This window comes from Sciurus vulgaris (genome assembly GCF_902686455.1).
Source record: "Sciurus vulgaris genome assembly, chromosome: 9".
Classification (NCBI taxonomy): Eukaryota; Metazoa; Chordata; class Mammalia; order Rodentia; family Sciuridae; genus Sciurus; species Sciurus vulgaris.
This window is the reverse complement of record NC_136469.1, coordinates 111,030,276-111,050,778: the sequence shown is the minus strand read 5'-3', so window position 1 is coordinate 111,050,778 and position 20,503 is coordinate 111,030,276. Positions and strand designations below refer to the sequence as shown.

The 20,503-nt window shown below is 37.5% G+C and overlaps 1 long non-coding RNA gene across 2 annotated transcripts; it reads left to right on the top strand.

Moving 5' to 3' along the window:
* Positions 1-2,374: 2,374 nt before the first annotated feature.
* LOC306669069 lies at positions 2,375-19,622 on the top strand. Of its 2 annotated transcripts, XR_013766013.1 has the most exons (4): positions 2,375-2,634; positions 6,253-6,413; positions 17,321-17,367; positions 19,537-19,622. It is a non-coding gene; the product is annotated as an uncharacterized lncRNA (long non-coding RNA). The 2 variants fall into 2 exon arrangements; XR_013766014.1 differs by lacking the exons at positions 17,321-17,367; positions 19,537-19,622 and adding an exon at positions 9,800-11,446.
* The last annotated feature ends 881 nt before the right edge of the window (positions 19,623-20,503 follow it).

Genomic DNA, 20,503 nt, shown 5'->3' with positions numbered 1-20,503 from the left:
CACCAAGTTCCCTCAAGCTCCTGAAACCTTTGTACTTTGCAGTAGCAATGCCTGTCCTGCCTCCTCTTCCCCTGCCCCTTCTTTTCCCAGGGTCTTTTACCACACCACAAAGGCCAGGTGGGTTTTTCCTTTGGTACCTAACTTGCTTCCCTAGAAGCAGGCCTACATTCTACCATCGTTCATAGTTTTCAGTGTGGTCATACGCCTGAGGCAAGTGTGAGGGTGACTAATAGTGACCTTTCTGAAATTTGTTTTCATCAAACAATTCTTTCTAGAACATAAACACAGAGAGATAAGCTCCTTTTCGTATTGTCTGGTTAGAGTGTGCTTTTCTGGTTAGGAGGAAATATTCAATACCTTTCAACCTGGTCCAATTGCCAAATGTATGATTCTATTCTAAAGCTTAACAATTGATTTTTGAAAGTTGCTATTTTTAATTTTTTCTCTATTAACATAGAAGGCTAAGTTAATTCTCTACAGTACACTATAAAATAACAAAGCAGTGATTCCACTGCTTTCATATTGAGTCAGCAGAGAGGCAATGACTGAGGAACTTTAATGGATCATAGTATTTACCAGAGAACTGGTAAGAGAACTAAAAGAACTAAAAGAGGAGAGAAACAAGAAGAATTTTGAGATATTGTGAATGTTGCTGACCTGAGATACTGATTCCCATTTTAAAGACCTTTAAATTATGTGCTTATTTTTCCATAATACTGGTTTAATATTGCCTACCTTTCTTTCTGATTCTTTTGGGAACATAAACAATGACATGTTTTTGGTCTTTGTAACACTTAGGTTTGGAATGCAAGTGATTGAAAACTCAAGGTAAGAGTGGCTTAAAGAAAGAAGAGATCTCTTTCTCTGTCAATAAACAGAAGTAGGCAGAAGTAGGCAATCCATAACTAAGAAGGAAACATGAAGACCATGAAGATCAGTTTCCTTCCATCAGCTCTCTCTGCCATCCTAACACATGGACTCCAACTCAAGGTCAAGATGGCTGCTTTGGGTACAAATCTCACACGTATGAGGTAAAGCATGGTATTCTTGGTATGAGGTAATGCTCTAAGTCCATGTTTCTTTTCAAGTAGCCTTTTGTGAGTCTCTGCTAGTTATTAAGTAATCTTTTTTTCTTGTATGTTGATTTGTAGTGCCTCATTTACTATATAAATACAAAAAAATCTTAAAGTAATATGTATTTCCAACCCATCCCATTTTATTTAATGGTGACAGAAATGTTTTTGTAGCAGTGTATTTTTATGTGATGAGAAATTTTGTTTACAGCGTTTGGATATCCTTTGCAGTAATTATTACCAGTTTGAGTCTCCAGACAATAAAAGCATCTTTTTTGAAAAAGTGAATTTAGAAAGTGCTTCTTCTTATGAATGTCCTACAGGCACTTCAAACTCAGAAGTGCCAAAAAAAAAAAAAAAAAAAAAAAAAAAACACAATTTTTTGTGGCCCCATTATAACTCTTCCTCTAATGTTTCCTAGTGCAGTTAAAGGCAGAGTTTCCGTTCAGTCTCCCTAACGACGACGAACCTCGGCATCATTTCTGACTTTCTCTCTGTACACAGCTATTCCCCAGTGCTTGTCAATCTGCCCTGCAGTGTTGCAAGAATCAGTTTTTTCCCTTTGGTTGCCACTGCCCCTACCTGCAGGGCTGTGCCATCTCTGGCCTGGACAGTGAGAACAGCATCAAGTTCTTGACTTCAGGCTCCACTCTCTGCATAGGTGGGTATTAGTTATCTTCCTAACTTACAGATCCACCTATTTTACTCCTCTGCTCTTTATCCCTGCGTGACTTCCCACTGTTTTCAGCATAGAGTTCAAACTCAGTAAAATGATATTCACAGCTGAACACATGATGGGTCTACATGTAATTCTCTTTTTTCAACTCCATTCCTGAATACCCATGAAACCTGTGTCTGTTCACTTGGGTAAATAGCTCACCTTTACTTTCAAATATTTACACATTCTTTTCTCTTAAACTGTTATGGCCCATAAACCCCTTTATCTGTTATCATGATTGACACTTTTCAGTCCAGAACAATTTTTTTTTTTTTTTTTTTTTACTTTGGAGAGCATGTATCTATTCAGTCAAACTTGATTGCCCTGTACTCTGTGTTCATATTGAATTTTTGCACACATTTATCACAGCCCAGATTTGTCTTATAAATTATTTAAGATGCAATATATCTGGCAAGACACTAGATTTAAAGGTACCAAAGTGACCAGTTGTCTTAGTAGACATAGAATACCTCGTAACAGATTTTCTTCTTCAGGTTTTGGGATAACAACTTGAATGAACAATTCCCTCTTAGTTGTACCACTGCAAGGTGGACTTGCTGTTATAGCATGGAAAATGTCTAATCCCTTCCCCTCTGGGATCCTTCACCATGAAGAGGTAGCTATGTTTGCAGAGAGGCCAAGGAATATCTTCAGAAGACAGGTCGAAATGCCATCCTCTTTTCCTTCTGAGGTTTAATGTGTAATTTTTCTGATGAATTGAGATGATTGTGATGTGGCCCCCTGTCACAAAAGCAAATGAAGAACCGAAAGGGGAGTTCACTATGAAAGAAGGTGGATCCAAGTAGTGACACAGATTCACTATCCCTGTCCCTTTTTGTACAGGTGTTTTCTTTCTTTCTTTCTTTCTTTCTTTCTTTCTTTCTTTCTTTCTTTCTTTCTTTCTTTCTTTCTTTCTTTCTTTCTTTCTTTCTTTCTTTCTTTCTTTTTTTTAACAGAGCTTAAGTGTAAGCAAGAAATTTCTCTGGACTGACTGGCATAATGGACTTATGAGCACAAACCAAAGGAGATGACCTTTTGGGAACCAGAGCCTGTGGTGTCACTGCAGGCTCTACAAAGATCTGACTCAGCAAGGATGACTTGCAGTCAAAAGCAGACACAATTTCATTAGTGGCACCCAGAGATAGCAACAGAAGTACTGGAAGTTATAAATTGGGGTTCATGGTTCCCTGATCAAACAATCCAATTTTTTCTTGTGAACCATAAATGGTCTTCTTTCACTGAGTAAGCACCTTTCCTCCCTACATTCCTCCTGGAGAAAGAGCTTAGATCACTCAGGGATGGAGTACTTGGGTTATTTAAAGTGAGACCAACTTTGTACCCCAAGCTGGTTCTGCAGGTTTTCCAGGTTGCACTTACTTGTTTCCCTAATGACACTGAATATTTGCAATGTGGGGCTCTTGGGAATAATCTGTACAATCCTATTGTTGAGAACAGTGATTTGAACTGGGTAAATATTTGAATCAAATTGCTTCTGCCCCGTGTTTATTTTAATGTTTATAACCCCAATCATAAAACATGTAACATTTCGTATTAAAAGGCATTTTGCATTTGCAGATATGTTTGTAGAACATATGTGGCATCTAGAATAAAACAGGAAGCACCATTGTTTCTGCTCTCTGGGGTCTCAAGCCAGTTACTGCTGTTTATTGTCATAAAATTAAACCCTTAGGTACAAAATGTAATTACATTCAAAAAATTATTTTGCTGATGTAGGGTAGCAGTAGATAAAATCTCCCCACAACATCAGCCCCCATTTCTCTGGTTCCCCAGTTTTGCAAATTGGATTTTCCTTGTTCTCTTATGTAGAAATTGGTTACCCTTCACTGCAATTTAAAATATCATTTTTCTTGTTTAGAGAGAAGGTTTCTAAGTGTACCCTAGTATTGGAGAATGTTTATGCTGACCGCCTATAATTTAGAAGACGTAAATGTGCTCTCTGGGACTTGTGTCAGCTCAGCGTTTTCTTCCTCGCTCTTCAAAGAGCCCTTTGTACCAGTTCTACATGGTTCATTTTGTTAGATCCCTTTCTCTATTGTTGTCTCTTTACATGAAAGGAGGTGCAGTGGGTTGTTTGAATTTTATTTTTCATGCCCTGTATGAAACCATGATGTTCTCTAAATTCTAGTGGGAAATATACATATGCAGCAGTTTTACTGAAATTTATAAGAATTTTTGTCAAAGAAAACATACTTTGATAAGGAAAATAATGTTAACCTAACTAGATACTTATGTATGTACATCTGTTAGTCTGTCTGTGTCACTGTCTGCCTGTCTACACATCTGTCTACTTGCCTAATCCACCAATCATCTGTTAACATCTAGCGAGTACTAGGAAATGTTTAATAACAGGCTTTCTGGGGGCGGGGGTGTAAATGCCACTTGTTTGTAAACTTTGCCAATTTCTGTACCATAAATTCTCCCACCATGGCCCATTTCAAGTTATCAATGTGACATTATTACTATTGTTATTTATTATTATTATTTATTATCATTTTTATTATTGCTTATTATTATCATTTATTATTAATAATATTATTATTATTATCATCATCATCATCATCATTGCTGGAGATTGAACCCAGGGCCATGTGCATTTTAGGTAAACACACTACCATTTAGCTAGAGCCCCAGTCCCTCATTTGTTTTTATTTGTTTATTTATCTATTTCTTTTTTTGTTATACATAACATTAGGGCTCCTTTTGACATAACTACTAAAGCATGGAATATAATTTGCTCTAATTCAGTCCTTTCCTCCCCCAGTTCCCTTCTCTCTACCTTACTGATCTTTCTGCTTTTTACTTATAGTGTCTTGTGAATGTGCATAATGGTGAGATTCACTGTGGCATATTCATGTAAGTACCTAGGAAGGTTAGGTAGGATTCATTCCACTGTTCTTCCCTCATCCCATCCCTACTCCTTCCCCTCAGTCCCCTTCTTCTCCTCCACTGATTTTCTTCAAAGTGATATTATTGTAAACAGAGTAGGAAAGTGATTCACAAGAGAACAACTTTATACAGTGTTGTCACCACAGAGGGACAATAAGTAAGTTATTTCAAGAGACAGATAATAGTAAATTTTAGCTATTGTAATGGTAATCCTGGTTATTTTAAACCAGAAAGTGATCAGTTTAGAGTATTTATGATCTTTATTTCAATATAGCTTCTTTAATTGCAAGTTAATCTGTGTACTTCTTTCCCTTTCTTCCTGTGGCTGGAGGGATCCTTTTTTGCCAACACTCATGGTGAGTATAGGTGACGCTCACCTAGTATAAGTCTTTAGGAAGAGGTAGGACTAAATGCTGAGTTAGAGATGGAAGGAAGGCAAATGTAATACATATTGCATTATTGTGAAAAGTAAATAAATTTATGTAAAGCACTTAGAATGATTCCTGGCACAATGGAAGCTATTTATAAGGTTAGGTATTACTTTTAATTGATCTAACAACTTTAGGAATACAATTTATTAGAACATAGTATAAGTAAATATTCTAAGTTCTAGGTTCCTGAGCATTTCAAAAAGGGCCTTCCTTTTTGACAACTGGATCAAATAAGATATAAGAAACAAGAGTAACACAGAGAGAAGAATCAAACTATCATATTTAGTATTGATAATGTTGATACAACACAATGTGTCTGCATCTCTAGGCAATTGGGCTTCCCAATCCAGAAATTTAAGATTAGGCAGATTTTCTACCCTGCCGTAGGCATCCCTGGATACTTGCAAGCATATTCTCTGGGGTCAGACCTTTCCACCATGTGGTTGAGAGCAGAGCAGAGAACCCACTGATAGAAGGTGGGTTGACTTCAAAAGAAAGTCTAAATCTCCTCTTATATTATGGCCTTTGCAGATAAATGGGTGGAATTGGAGATTATCATGCTAAGCAAAATAAGCCAATCCCAAAAAACCAAAGGCTGAATGTTTTCCCTGATAAATGGATGATGATATATAATGGGGTTAGATGGTGTGGGGAGTAAGAGAAGAATGGAGGAAATTTATATTATGTAAAGTGAAATGAGAGGGAGGAAGGGCGGGTACGAAAGACGGTGGAATGAGACAGACATCATTACCCTATGTGTGATTACACGAATGGTAGGAATCTACATTGTGCACAACCATAGAAATGAGAAGATGTACCCCATTTGTGTACAGTGAGTGAATCAAAATGCAGCCTGTAGTAATAAAAAAAAAGTAAAAAAAAAAAAAAAAAAAGCAAAAAAAGAAAGGTTAAAGGAAGAGGTTGGCCCTTCCGGCTTGGTTCTCTTTCTACATTCACCAATTAAGTCCATGTACTCCTTTGTAAGTGGATAAGTGGGTACAAGACCAAGAGAAGCCAGGATGATCTCATAATGGAACACTTTCTACATGGCAGGAAACATCAGGAAAGGGAAAATCCTCTGTATTTAACCAGAAAGACAAACCACTTCTAATGTTTTTAACAGAGGGCACTTAATGTGTTCACTGAAGCCTTGAAGGAGCAGAGGAATTTAATCAGAGTGAACCCCACTCTGTAAGCAGGAAGACATTACTGTCCTTAAATGAAAGGAGGAAGTCATGGTACCAGAGCCCAGGGACTGGAGTTACCCAGCAGAAGCTGAACCAGGTGGGACTTCTCAGCAGAAGCTGGAATCACAGAGGTCCTGGCTGAGACAGTGAGGAAGGAGAAAAATACCCTGGCTTCTCCTTCCTCCAGCCCACCACTGGCTGACCTCAGGTGGCAGATAGTGGCCAGAGAAGCCTGAGAAAGTCTGCAAGGGCCAGCCCTACTGCTGTATGAAGCAGACAGAGTGGATGAGGGATAGATCTGTGGGCAAACAGGGCTTACACAATGCTTACATACCTTCTATTTTGTGTTTTTCTGCTTTGGAACTCTTTGGACTATGAGGATCAAAATGCCTTTTCAGATGGTATGATGGTAGCATTGCTTAGAGACATTGTCTGTGGAAGTAGATTTAAGAAAAGTTGAAAATCAATATACAATTTGACCTGTCTTGAAAAACTGGCCCACATCCTCTGCAATACTCCTATGTAATAGATTTTTAGATGATGCCCTGACAGTGTTAGATTATAGCCTGAATTTTCTGTCTTTTGTTGTCTTTTTGAAGATAGATTGAGATAAAATTTTATGCTCAGAGTCTAATTTGATACAGGTTGAACAACATTGACACCCCACTTAATTCATTGGTTAGTGGGCAACTTTCAGCCTTGAATTCTCCTCGAAACCTTCCCAGAGCAATGCAACCCTCAGGAAGTTCTCTACCACTGAGTCTATTGCACTTATTTACTATTATTGCTTTGTGCAGTTACTTCTTGGGTCCAATCCTGGGTGTCAATTCCTTAAGAACTGGAATCATGTCTTAAAAGTCTGCCATAAATTCCTTCAGATGCTAGCTAAAGCCAAATCATGGGGGTCTAGTTTAAAGGTCCATTATGTTGCTGCTGAACAAAGTTTTCTTGAGAACATTCATTTTCAGACTTATTGACTGCTCAGCAGTCATTTCTGGATGTTTTGAACCAAAACAATTGAAGAAATGGAAGCCTTGGATTGCATCTGTTCTCTAGAGAATTGTGAGGCCACCAGATTTGAGTTGTTCCTGTTTCAGGTCAGGTTTATAGTAGAGAGATAAAAAACCAGATGGCCTGGGATGAGACACTGGTTGAATATAAAATGAACAAATTATGTAACCTCTATATTCTTTTGTTTCTATGATGCTGAACTCCAAGGAATGGTAAAATATCACTGGAGTTGTAGCAAGAGGGGAAGAAATGTGATCATTGGAATTCCTTCTGTGGGAGTATTGTATTTAACAGAGGGGGTGCTTAATAAGGCATTTGGGTTGGGGAAGTGAGATACCCCAAGGGACATGTTCAAATTACATTAGGGAAATAGCTAAATAACCTCCTCAAGAAAGGGTTCAGGAAACTGTAGGGACTTCATTTTACTGATGTTAAGTTTAGGCCATCTTAGGGATATAGGGAAAAGGATAAGAGCACCCATTGGTCTTTCTCTGCTCCTTCTGCAAGCACCACTAAGCTCCAGGGTACCCCACCCTGGATAATATCAAACAATATCTGCCTAGAATGGGATAACAATGTTATCTTAACCATGGTATATACTTCATGCCATGGATTTGTAAAACAAACTCAATGAACTTGTAGACTGTACCAGTCAGGGAACAAGTGATTTGAGCAGAGAGATTTTAATATAAAAACTCGTGATGAAGTTGTTAACTAGGCAACAGAAAGGATCAAAAGAAAGTTCTAAGGTAGTATTTTTTTGCAGGTGGTCGGGTAACCGAGAATTGAACTCAGGGGCACTAGATCACTGAGCCACATCCCCAGCCCTATTTTCTGTTTTATTTAGAGATAGGGTCTCACTGAGTTGCTTAGCACCTCATTTTTGCTGAGGCTGGCTTTGAACTCACAATTGTTCTGCCTCAGCCTCCTGAGCTGCTGGGATTACAGGTGTGTGTCACCTCACCCTGCAGTTCTGAGGAATTTTAGGGTAGCAATGGCAGAAAGCAACTAGGACTGAGGGAACAAATAGCAGAGGCTGGAATTACAAAGACTTTATGTCTTGGAAGATACACTCTGTAGGTCTGAAATTTGTGCCTCTGATGAGGAGCTGAATGTTTGCTCCCCGGCCCAACCCCAATCCATATGTTGAAACCTAATCTCCACTGTGAAGGTATCAGGAAGGCAGGGTGGGGGGTGCTTTGGGAGGTGACTAGGCCAGGAGGGTAGAGCCTCCAGAGAATGCTAAGAGACTCCAGAAAACTTCCAGTTCCATCCAGCAACTGATGATAGTACAGTATTTGAGCCAGAAATGCACCCTCTTCAGGTACCCAAACTGCCACAGCCTTGATCTTGGACTTCCCAGTTGCCAGAATGGTGAAAAGTAAATTTTTGTTGTTTATAAGCCACCCAGTTTGTAGTAGTTTGTTACAGTATGCTGAATGGCCTAGTATGCTGGCCTGGTTGGTGCTGAGGTCCCTGAAGATCAATGGGATTTGATGAGGCTATTTCTTCAAGTGCAAAAAACACAAACCAAACCAAACCAAACCAAACCAAACCAAACCAAAACAAAACAAAACAAAACAAAACAAAATAGAACAAAACAAAAACTTCTAACCAGGTTTAGCCACTGCTACAAAAAAGCGCTGGTTCTCTTGGGGTAAAAAGGATTGATAGTTACTAAATAACCAGGCATAAATATGGTGAAACACAGAACAAGCTACATAGAAGATATTGGTGACAATGTCTTCATAATATACTCCACAGAATATCTATGACTCACTACTGGAAGCACACAGCCCTTTGTAAAAAACCCACTGAACATGACCTATCCTCAGAGAGGAGGGAAAGTGACTTTGAGGATATATAACATGATAGTCTGTCACAATGATAGTTTCATGTGAGCATAGAGATGGGAACCAACCCAGTAAGTAGCAAATGCAATAATTCTTTGCTAATTAGGCATGTTTAAGTAACCTAATTATCTGAAAATAGAAAAGCAGCATTACTGTTGATGTCAATTTAAAGTAACTGATAAAGCCACTGTGCACAGTTCTGAATATTTCCTTTAAAAATATTTCCTTTAATCCGCCCAAATTTGTCAAACAAGTATGACCTATTTTTGTTATTTATTTATTTGTCATTTCAAAGAATTCTGACACTATCCAATTCACAATATCTCTTCATTCAAGGAAATAATGATGAGTTGTTTTCATGAATGTTAACCTTTTAGTATTCTACAAAATATGATACTATTTCATAGTTCTTAAATAATCTTGGCAAAAGGAAATCACTGGTGATATTTTACAAAGGATTCCAAATATTTGCTTTCATTTATTAACTTAGCCTACAAATATTTGCTTTGAACATACTATGCAAAGAGTACTTTACTAGATTCTAGGGAAATATAAATTGATAAGACATGAGGTGGTAGACACATCACTTGCTAAACTCTGCTTTTTTCCTTCCCAACAGAAGCTGGAATTAGTCTATGTGCAGTTGCTATGGTTTGGATAAGTGACCCGAAAGGCCCTCATGCTAAAGGCTTGATTGCCAGCCTGTGACACCATTTGGAGGTGGGGCAAGTGAGAGAGAAATCGATCGCTGGGGACATGCACTTGAAGAGGATATTGGGACCCTGTCTATTTTTGCTACCTCGTTGCTATAAGATGAACAAGCCTCTCTGCCTTGTGCTCCTGCCATGAAGTAGTATGCTGACACAGGCCCAAAGCCACAGGGCCAAGCAACCATGGATTGAAGCTTCTAAAACGATGAGCCAAAGGAAACCTTTTCTTTTGATTCTCTCAGGTATTTTGTCACACTGATGGAAAGCTGACTAACACAGTAGGGGAGCAAATAAGTCTAGTCCAGCAACAAATCATGATTCCACAATTATAGCAATGCTGTTCCCCTTTGCTATTACTTAGGGTGGGCTTTGTGACCAATTCTGATAAATTTATTGAAAGAGGAATTCTGCTGTGGACTATTTCTTTCCTGATAAAATGGATAAAATATCCTATTTGTTGTTTCAGGACATTGTTGTTTGACGACAGAATATTTAGAATTATGGTGGCTAACTGAAAACTCTAAGATGTCATTTCCCAAGATCACAGAGATGCCAGCTTAAGTCCAGTCATGTTGGCCCACAGACTTGATTACCCTAGAAGAGCCTATTTTACTACTTCTTTTAATACAAGATGATAATACCTTGTTGTTTTTACCCGTTTTTACTTGGATTCTCTGTTAGTAGAAACCAAAGTAATCCTAACTAATATGCATGGTGTCTGTCTTGCAGTCTTCTTGAGGAGATTAGTACATAAATATTTACTTTTTTTAAAAAAAAGGATTCTAAACAAGGTGTAGCATTTTGCCACACACATATCATTCTAAGTAGGCAAGTGGAAGTTTCAAGGAGCAAACTTCATACAGGAATATAGCATAGGGATATAAGGATACCTTGTTCAATAGAGGAACCCCTCTTAAAGAGAATCTTCTCCATGGACATCCAACAGACTAGGGAACTTTCTCATCCCTATTTTGTGTACTTGACTCTGCTCTGACTACTGGCATTTCCTTCCATTAGAAATTTTCTAGGTAAGTATGAACTTCCTCTGAATCACCAGTTTCTTTTTTTTTATAACTTTATTTATTTACTTTTAATGTGGTGCTGGGGATCGAACCCAGTGCCTCACATGTGCTAGGCAAGCCACAACCCACTGAGCCACAACCCCAGCCCTGAACTACCAATTTCTGAATGTAATACTTTTTAGGAAGGTTCTGAGAATTACTTATTTCTTACCATTCATTAGTCATTTTTTCAATGGATATAAATACTGTTTTGGGGTAATATTTGGAAGGGTCATATCTCACTTGTCAAGGGAGATATCCTGGGTATATTAGATGTGAAACTGATTCCATAATAAATGATTACTCTTGTCACTCAAACAGTAATCTCTTATGTTGGTGTAAGTTAACTAAAAAAAAAAAGTGACAAATTATGTGACTAGAAAATTTACAAAAGAGGATATAATGGAGTATTCATTCTAAGTAAAATGTATTAAAGTAAATATAAAAACTATTCTGTGCTTATTGAGGGTATAAAGATTTAATAATAATAATAACATGTGCTTCTAAGAATTGGTAATGTATAGTCATTTCTCTGTATAAACAGATTCTGTATCCACAGATCCAACCAACTATGGACTGAAGATATTTGAAAAAATATTGTGTGTGTATGCATACATATATATATATATATATATATATACACACACATAAATAATACTTTTTGCCTTGTCATTATTTCCTAAATAATACATTTAATGCCTATTTACATAGCATTTACATTGTTTTAGGTATTTTAAGTAATCTTATACTAGAGATGTAAACTATAGGAGGGATTTGTGTAGGTTATATACAAATGCTACAATGTTTTATATGAAACTGAATAGCCTTGAATTTTGGTATTTGCTGGGTGTCCTGGGACCAATATTCTTTGAATACCAAGGAATGACCACAGAAAATCTCAAACATTGCTTAAGGATAAGTAGTTACATCTTCTGGAAGAATTATAGACATATGTATTAGATTCTTAAAAATATTCATACATTTTAGCACAGCTAGTCCACTTCTAAGCATTGATTCTGAAGAAAGAATTGGTAATGTAGAAAAATCATTATGTATAAAGCTGTTTGTTGCAGCATTATTTGTAAATAATGAACAGTAAGAAGCAAACTAATTATTCAACACAAAAGAAAGTGTGAATTTTTTTGGTATAGGTATATGATGAATGCAAATATGAAAATTATATAATGTGAAAATTATGGCTGTACAGTTTTACATTCCAAGTGAAAGGCTGCTGTTTTAATATTAATGCAAAGGAACAAGGTAAAAAATTATATATGCTACATTTTACTATATCTTTAAAATGTATAAATGGAAGCAAAATATAAGAGATTTTAGCAATGACTTCCTCTGAGGATAAATGATTAATATTTTATGTACTTTTTTGTATTTTCTAACATTTTTACATTGAGCATGTATTATCTGAGTAATCAGGAAAAACATAAGCAATTTAAAAAGTCTAAGTTAAGCTCTTTTCTTATAAGGACCACTTATCTTGCATTCTTTAAAGACCTTCCAACTACTTTTACTTTTTATTTTAAAAAGCTACGAAGTTTTTCTGTCTCTACATTTGTAACATACAATGAAGAACAAAGGAATTCATGCAATTCCTGTTCTTTTTCCCATTGTCATGATGACAATGCATTTATAAACAGGCAATTTCCTGTTCTCTGGAAAACTAGGTACACCACATTAGAAACAGATTTATGTCTGGTATCTCAGAATGTTTCCTGCTATTTAAAAAAATGATGTTTTCTGGTATGAGTCTTACCTTTTTACAGTTTGATTTTTAAGAATATTTCTTATAAAATGTACACTTTTACTGAAGACTAGATATGTGAAGAATGCCTGTTACCTGAGGGGCATAGGTGAAGGACTAGGGAATGAACAGAATGAAAAAAAAAATCAATACCAGGAGTCTGGGAACTCTTGCTTTGCCTCTTTATGCATTTTGAAGATTGCTCAGGTGCCTTGGAGCTAAGTCTCAGAACAATTATAAGAGAAGGTGTGGATCATCTCCTGTACACTTATATTTCAGCAATGGAATATTGTGCTCTGGTTATACTTCAAGTTTGCTTATAAGAAGAATATTTTCAAAATATTATTTTTTCCTGATATTTAAAATAACATTCATTATTTAATATGTGGGGATTTATATTGGTCATATTTCCTATTGCTACTATAATAAATTATAATAAACACAATGACTTAACACAAACATATTTCCTTATAATTGTAGAAGTCTGTAGAGAGTGTGGGCTGTGCCTGCTCTGGGTTACTCCACTCTTGCTCTGAGTTATTCCATTTTAATATAAATGCCAAGGTACAAGTACACAACCATTGTCTGCCCAGCATAACCATAAGTCACAAACTAATAAATAATTTACATGTACTAATAAAAATTACCACTTGTGAGATTACCAAATTAAATCAGAAGTGCAGAGCACATGGCATATTAAATTTCATCAAGTACAGCAGATACATGAGCTTATCAATCACACCATATGTAACCAACCCCCTTATCTAAGATTTATAAAAGGAAGAGCACCCCCAGACTGAGGCACTGCACACTGACCTGTCGCCTGGCCACTCATTATGGGTCTTGCCCAGGATGATTGCCACAGCAATGAATTTTTGCCCATCCCCAGGCTTCAGCTCAGTGTGGTTTTTCCTGACCATGACACTGTCCACTTCTGATCTGCCATCTGTCTGGTGCTTCACCTTGACCACTCTGCACATTGACAGTTATGTGGCTCGGTTCTTTAAATCCTTACCTGACCACCTGCAAATGCAAAGTTATTTGTATCTTTGTACTCTTTATAAAGTGGTGGTGTCCTTAACCCTTTTTCAGCCAATCTGACACCTATATATCATTGTGTAAGTTGTGAAGTGTGACTTGAGTGTAGAGATTGGAATGAAAGAAAGAATATGTGATTGCCATGGTCATGTCTACCAAGAGAAACCAAGAGTATTCAGTTTATTAAAGCCAATGAAATTAATGTAGCTTGTGAATTTATTGTTATTCAATAAATTCTGGCATTATGGAAAGACATAAATGTGTCCTTTCTGTGTTAATGGTACAGCTTGCTCACACAAGATCAGAGGTCCAAAACTGGTATCACTGGGTTAATGTCAAGGAGTCAGCAAGTCATGGTCCTTTCTAGAGCTCCAAGGAGAATCCATATTCTGCCTTTTCAGCCTCTGGAGGCTGCAGGGAATCCTTGGCTGATGTCTCCTCCCACCTTCTGCAACCAGCAGTGGCCAGGGGAGTCTTTCTCAATTCTACCATGCTGACTCTGACTCTTCTCCCTCTCTCTTCTGCATAAAAGGACCTTTGTGATTATATTGGGTTCATCCAGATAATCTAGAATGATCTCTTTATTTTGTGACCATTATCAGTCTTAATTCTATCAACAACTTTAATTCCTCCTTGCCCTGTAACGTCACATAGTCACAGATTTCAGCAGTTAAGACCTAGATGTCACTGTGGTCTGGGGGCATCATGCTGCCCACCACAGGATAGTTTCAGAAAAGTAAAAATAAGTAAACAAACATTCTTAACTCAATCACTGGAAGATAACTGCCATAACATTTTGGCAAACGTTTTTTCCTTACAGACTTTGTAAAATCATGAACCAAATTGACTTAAGTACATAATGGGGACTTTCAACTTTTTTTTTTTTTTTTACTAGATAACACATATTCATGTAACTAAAAGACATTAGAAATATACATTAGAAAGTCTCCTTTCTATCCACCATAGGTGATCCATTTTAGTAGTTCTGTATGTGTTTTTGCAGGTTTCTTTATGTAAATACATATAAATTAACCTGGTTGTTCTTTGTCCCATCTCTGTCTCTTACCTAATGCAATAGTGGGAGCAGGCTTAGAGATAATAATAATGGGTGATATTTGCTAGGTTTGGATATGGTTTAACAGTTTCCCCAAAGGGTTCATGTGCTGAAATTTTATTCTATTGTGACATATTAAGAGGGTAAAAACCATTTGACTGACATTTAGAGGAGGAGCCCTTGGGGGTGACTAGAATTAGATAAAGTCACCAGGATGAAGCTCTCATGATTGAAAACAGGTGGATTTATAAGAAGAGGGAGCTAGACCAGAAAAGACACATGTGTACTTCCTGTCTCTCATCATGTGTAGTCTTGGGACTCTGTCAGTAAAAGGCTATTACTGGATGTGGCCCCTTGTCCTCGGACCAGAACTATAAGCCAAAATGATTTTTTCTTTATAAGTTAACTAACCTCAGGCATTTCATTGTAGTAGCAGAAAACAGACTAATATATATATTTTAAATATTTACAATGTACCAGAAATTGTAATAAGTGGTATGCAATCTTTGCAACACTGTCAATAGGTATGACTATTTTCTCTCTATCTCTCAGATGCAGAATCTGAGACCTAGATAAATGAAGTAATTATCCACAGTCACTTATGTGGTAAATTAGAGGATGGGAGTGGAACCCAGTACCACTGCTGAACCCTTATACTTAATTGCTATGATAAACACAATATACAGTAACTTAAAGAGTTGGTTAGAATTTTGTTGTTATTTCTAAAAACTCCTTCCATAAAAGTGACCTCATCAGTATGCCATGCCTCAGATTTTAATGTGTTTTGGGGAAGGTACATCTGGTTGGCTGTCTAAATACTACACTCAAAAGTGTCCTGGTCTTTTCCTCCCTTGCTGGTATACACAGTAGAACTGACAAAGTAGAAACTAGTGTTCAAAGTCTCAGGGAGCTAGGATTCATGATATAGCTCAATCTGGCCGAAGAGATTGTGTGAATTTTCTGGGAGGTCTATTTCCTTCCTGATGACAGGACAAAGACAATAGGAAACCGCTCTCGCTTTTCTGTCCAGCCCTTCACCTCCATTTGGACATGACCACATACAAATATGATATACAGATTATGATATCAAAGGAGACTTCTTTCAACCATGGAGGACAGATTAAGAGAATTTTAGAGGTTTTGATACAACAGCTGACATTATGAAGTTGCCAATCAGGATTAGCTATTACCAGAGTTCTTGTTAAGCAAAATAATAGAGTTTCACTTAGGCCCCTGTTAGTGAAGTTTCTATTACTTGCAGCTAAATAAAACCTACTAATGCAAGACTGAATAGCATTTCTGAAGAGAATGTTTGAAGTATGTAGTAACATTGTGGCCTGCCTTTTAAGAGGTTTATGAATAAATTGCAATCCTACTAAAGTAACCTATATGCAAAGGGTTTTGATACCTTGTTCTAGGAATTTCCTGGAGAGGATGATAATGGGAAATATTATAACATATACAGGAAGGGATCTCTGGTAGATTAAAAACATGGCCACAGACTCTTCTCATCCCTGTGTGGACATCAATTTGTAATATGATGTTTCAGATCTTCTCATTTAGTGGCCAGCCATCCCTTGAATCACCACTTGGCCATGTGTGTTTAATTTCCTTGGGCTGCCTAACTACCACAAATGGGGAGGCTTAAAAACAGTAGAATCTACTCTCCCATAGTTCTCAAAGCTAGCTACCACAGTTATCACTTGGTGTTCTTCCTGTATGTTTCTGTACCTCTTTTTTTTTTTTTTTATAAGGATGCTAATAATGTTGAATTAAAGACCCACCCCTAGTCAAGGATGGCCTCACTTTAACTTAACTAATTACATGAGCAACAACTCTATTTACAAATAAGGTTGCAATCTGAGGCTCTGGGAAGGACATTAATTGAAAAGGGAAGCGCTATCTAACAGTATATGGTGTGATTTGTTTTTGAGCAAAAAGACATTAGAAAACAGCACACCAGAGGCTTGAAAATATTGCTCTTTGGATCCTTGAGATACCACGCAAGAAGCCCTGGCTGTCTTACTGGAGGAGGAGACACCATGTGGAACGAAGACAGACTGTCCCAGCTGAGGCTACCCCCAGAACCACCACCCTAATTGTCAGACATGTGAATTAGGTCATTATAGAGCATCCAGTCACAGCTGCACTGGATGAACTGGAACAGTCATCTAGCTGTCTGTTACAGTTTGAATTAGGAATGTCCCCCAAAGACTTATGTTTTGAAGGTTTTATCCTCAGTGCAGCAATGTTCAGAGGTGGGAATTTTGGGAAGTGATAAGATAATGGGGGCTGTACCCTCATCAGTGGTTATCATTGATGGATTCATAATTTGATGGTATTATTGGGAGATGGTGGTTGAGCCTGGCTGGAGGAAGTGGGTCACAGGAGTAGTTCCTTGGAAGTGTATATCTTGTCCCTAGATCCTTCTTTGATCTCTCTTTTCCTTTCCCAGCTGCCTTGAGCTGAGTAGTTCTGCTCTACCATGCTTTCTCCTTCATAATGTTCTGCCTCACCACAGGTCCATAGCAATGGAGCCAGCTGACATGGATGGAAACCTCTAAAACTGTGAGCCAAAATAAATCTTTCCTCTTTTAAGTTAGTTTTCTTAGATATTTCATCACAGAGATTAAAAAAAAAACCTGACTAATGCACTGATGCTCGTAATTATGACATTATGTATGTTTGTTTTTGGGATGGTTTGTTATGCAGCAAAAGGTAACTAATTTGGGCTGTAATATGGAAAAGAAATTTGATTTGTTTGAGAGACGTTCCGGAGGGTAAAGTGATCTTGAGAGTCTTGCCAACTTTGAAACTCTGTGGTTTTAGGCTTGACTTTCTGGCTAGCACCTGGAAGTTACAGAATGGCATTTTTTCAGTTGAGTGTTCCTAAGGACTTTCCAATAACGGAATCTATCAATGTGCTGGCTGCCATCCAAGGGGAATGTTGTCAGTGTGGATGGTGTTTAGGAGATTGCATTAGAGTCTCTAATACCCATTTAACATCTAAGACTTTAAGGGAAAAGGGTTTGGATGTTAGAGTTTTAGAAATAAGAAAAATTGATGTTTGAATATGCTTTTAATCATTTTTTTTAATGCCAGAAATTGTGGAAAGACCAAAATTTACTCAGAAGACTCTGAGATCCTCATGTCTACTGGCATTTTTGCACACATTCTTCATAAACTGAACCGCGGACTCTGAGCAGAAGAGAGCACTTGGCTTTGGCTTCTCACTGCTATCTCCATTTCATTTTCTTTCCTGTAGTTTCCAGGGCTAGAAGCATATTGGTTTCCTGCCAGATGGCTCATCAGTAGGGAACCAAACCCAAGATTGGACCAGGCCTGAAAGTGGTAGACTAATGCCAAAGATCGGATCTCTGGAATCATGTCACTTATCTGTTAATATAACACCACAGGATTGTGGTGAAAAGATCCTGGGAGAACTGAACAACCTGACATAATAGGACACTTCTAAGAAGCACAGGTGTCTGGGATGACCATTCTGGGGATGTGGTATACTGAGTATAGTTATGCTAACTATTTTGTATAGATTTAATTTTTATTTATTTATTTATTTTTTATTGTAAACAAATGGGATACATGTTGTTTCTCTGTTTGTACATGGCGTAAAGGCATACCATTTGTGTAATCATAAATTTACATAGAGTAATGTTGTTTGATTCATTCTGTTATTTTTTCCCTTCCCCCCACCCCTCCCACCCCTCTTTATCCTCTATACAGTACTTCCTTCCTCCATACTTGCCCCCCTCCCTAACCCTAACTCTAACCCTAACACTAACCCTTCCCTCCCCCCCATTATTTTTAAATATGCTGGTTCTGTGTTTTTCTAAACCAAAAGTAGACCCTTGGTCAGGGTTCAGCTATGTGATCTTTCCTGCTTTCTCAAGCAAGTCCTGAACTTGTTTAAGCTCCTGTGTCTTGAAACAACTGAGATTATCTCCAAACTTTTATCTAATAATATAATTATATTATTGCCTTAAGGCAATGATATCAGATATTCAACTGAGGGCTTAAAATTCTTTAATCCATTTACATTTCATTTGGATCTTAAAAGTAAAATTGATTGAATTCATTCTGTATGCTTTGCATTGAGAAGAGAACTTTTCATCTATTATCACATATATTTATCGCAATGACCATATTGTACAGACAAAAAATCTGAGATTTAGAATGGTTGAACAACTTGCCTAAGGCCACAAAACTAGTCAGTTTCTGTGCATCACTTTTCTCATCTTTATCCTACTTATAGCTTAACAATTTTGTATATATCAACGATTATTGGCAAAAATAAACCAAAACCACATAAGAATCTTTTATATTTAAGAGTATTTCAGTGTAAACATTGTTATCTGTGTGCCTGTATAAATAAACTCTATTCTTTATGTTAGAAATGATTAGATTACGTGTGAAATACCCCAAGAAGAATCAGCAATTATCTGAGTTTGTTACTTGGCATTTTAAATATCCTTACCAAAATTTGTACTAAAGAGATTGTCAAAGATAATAGAAATCATTTTCTCTTAACGAATAAGTGGTGTACAACATACCTGGCTGGTAACATATTTGTGTGGGTCCCATTACTCTTTCCTTAAATCAACTGTATAACCCATTATAGTAGGGGACTTGATCCTGGTCCCTCCGTATACACTCTGTATCCTTCCAATCTATGGAGGATTCTGTCTCCTCACCCAACTACAAGGCTGTTTCTGCTTCCAGAATATCCTTACATGGGGTACAGAGTAAAGCTTTCATGAAAGGCATGAGTCAATGTGCCTGGGCACAAAGCGATGTTGTCAGTGGAGCTGCGAAGAACAGGTATAAAACTGTTGCTGCTATTTAAACATTCAAGATATTTGGACCAAATCTTGCTTTTATAATCACATGACAGTAATTAAGTTTCAGTAATTAGGTGTCACCCATCTACTACTGACTGCTTAAGTCTTCTTTTACTAAAGAGCTTGACAATTGCTGCATAATAAAATTGACTCAGGGAGGTCCAATAAGGAACTAATTGTAAAGATATTGTCTTTGCCCATCTTGTGCTGCTATATAGAATAGCAGTGGCTGGGTAATTTATAAAGAACAGAAATTATTTCCTCACAGTTTGGAATATCGCAAGTCCAAGACCAAAGTGCTGCCATGTATGGGTCTTCCTATGTGTTGTCCCAGGGAGGGAGGGAGCAAAGAAGGAAGGGAGGTAAAAAGGGAGAGGGGAGAGAGAGATTGAAAATGAACTCATCTTTTATAACGAACCTACCCTTGCAGCAGGGCCATGAATCTATGCATGAGGGCAGATCCCTTATGATCTAATCACCTCTTGAAAGTTCTACCTCTTAATACAATACTGTTAACACGGCAATAAAATTTCAACATCAGTTTTTGTAGCCAGAAGGAGATAAAAGGAGATATGGGACACATGTTGTCAACTATCTGGCAGAAGCCAGTCTGCTAATAGTGGAAAGGCACCTTGGGAAGCTGAGTACACACTATGCTGGTGGTTCTCCTCTGTTTAGCAAAATGCTTTTTGCAGCATGTCTGACAGGATCAGCATGATCAGAAAGCATCTCCTTGTGGGTTGTGCTACCCAGAAAGAGAAATCAATCTTTTCCTTTTTAGGAGGCTTATTGGATAGAACCTGGCAGCTTCACAACTCACTCCATGACAACTAAGAAATACGTTAAGT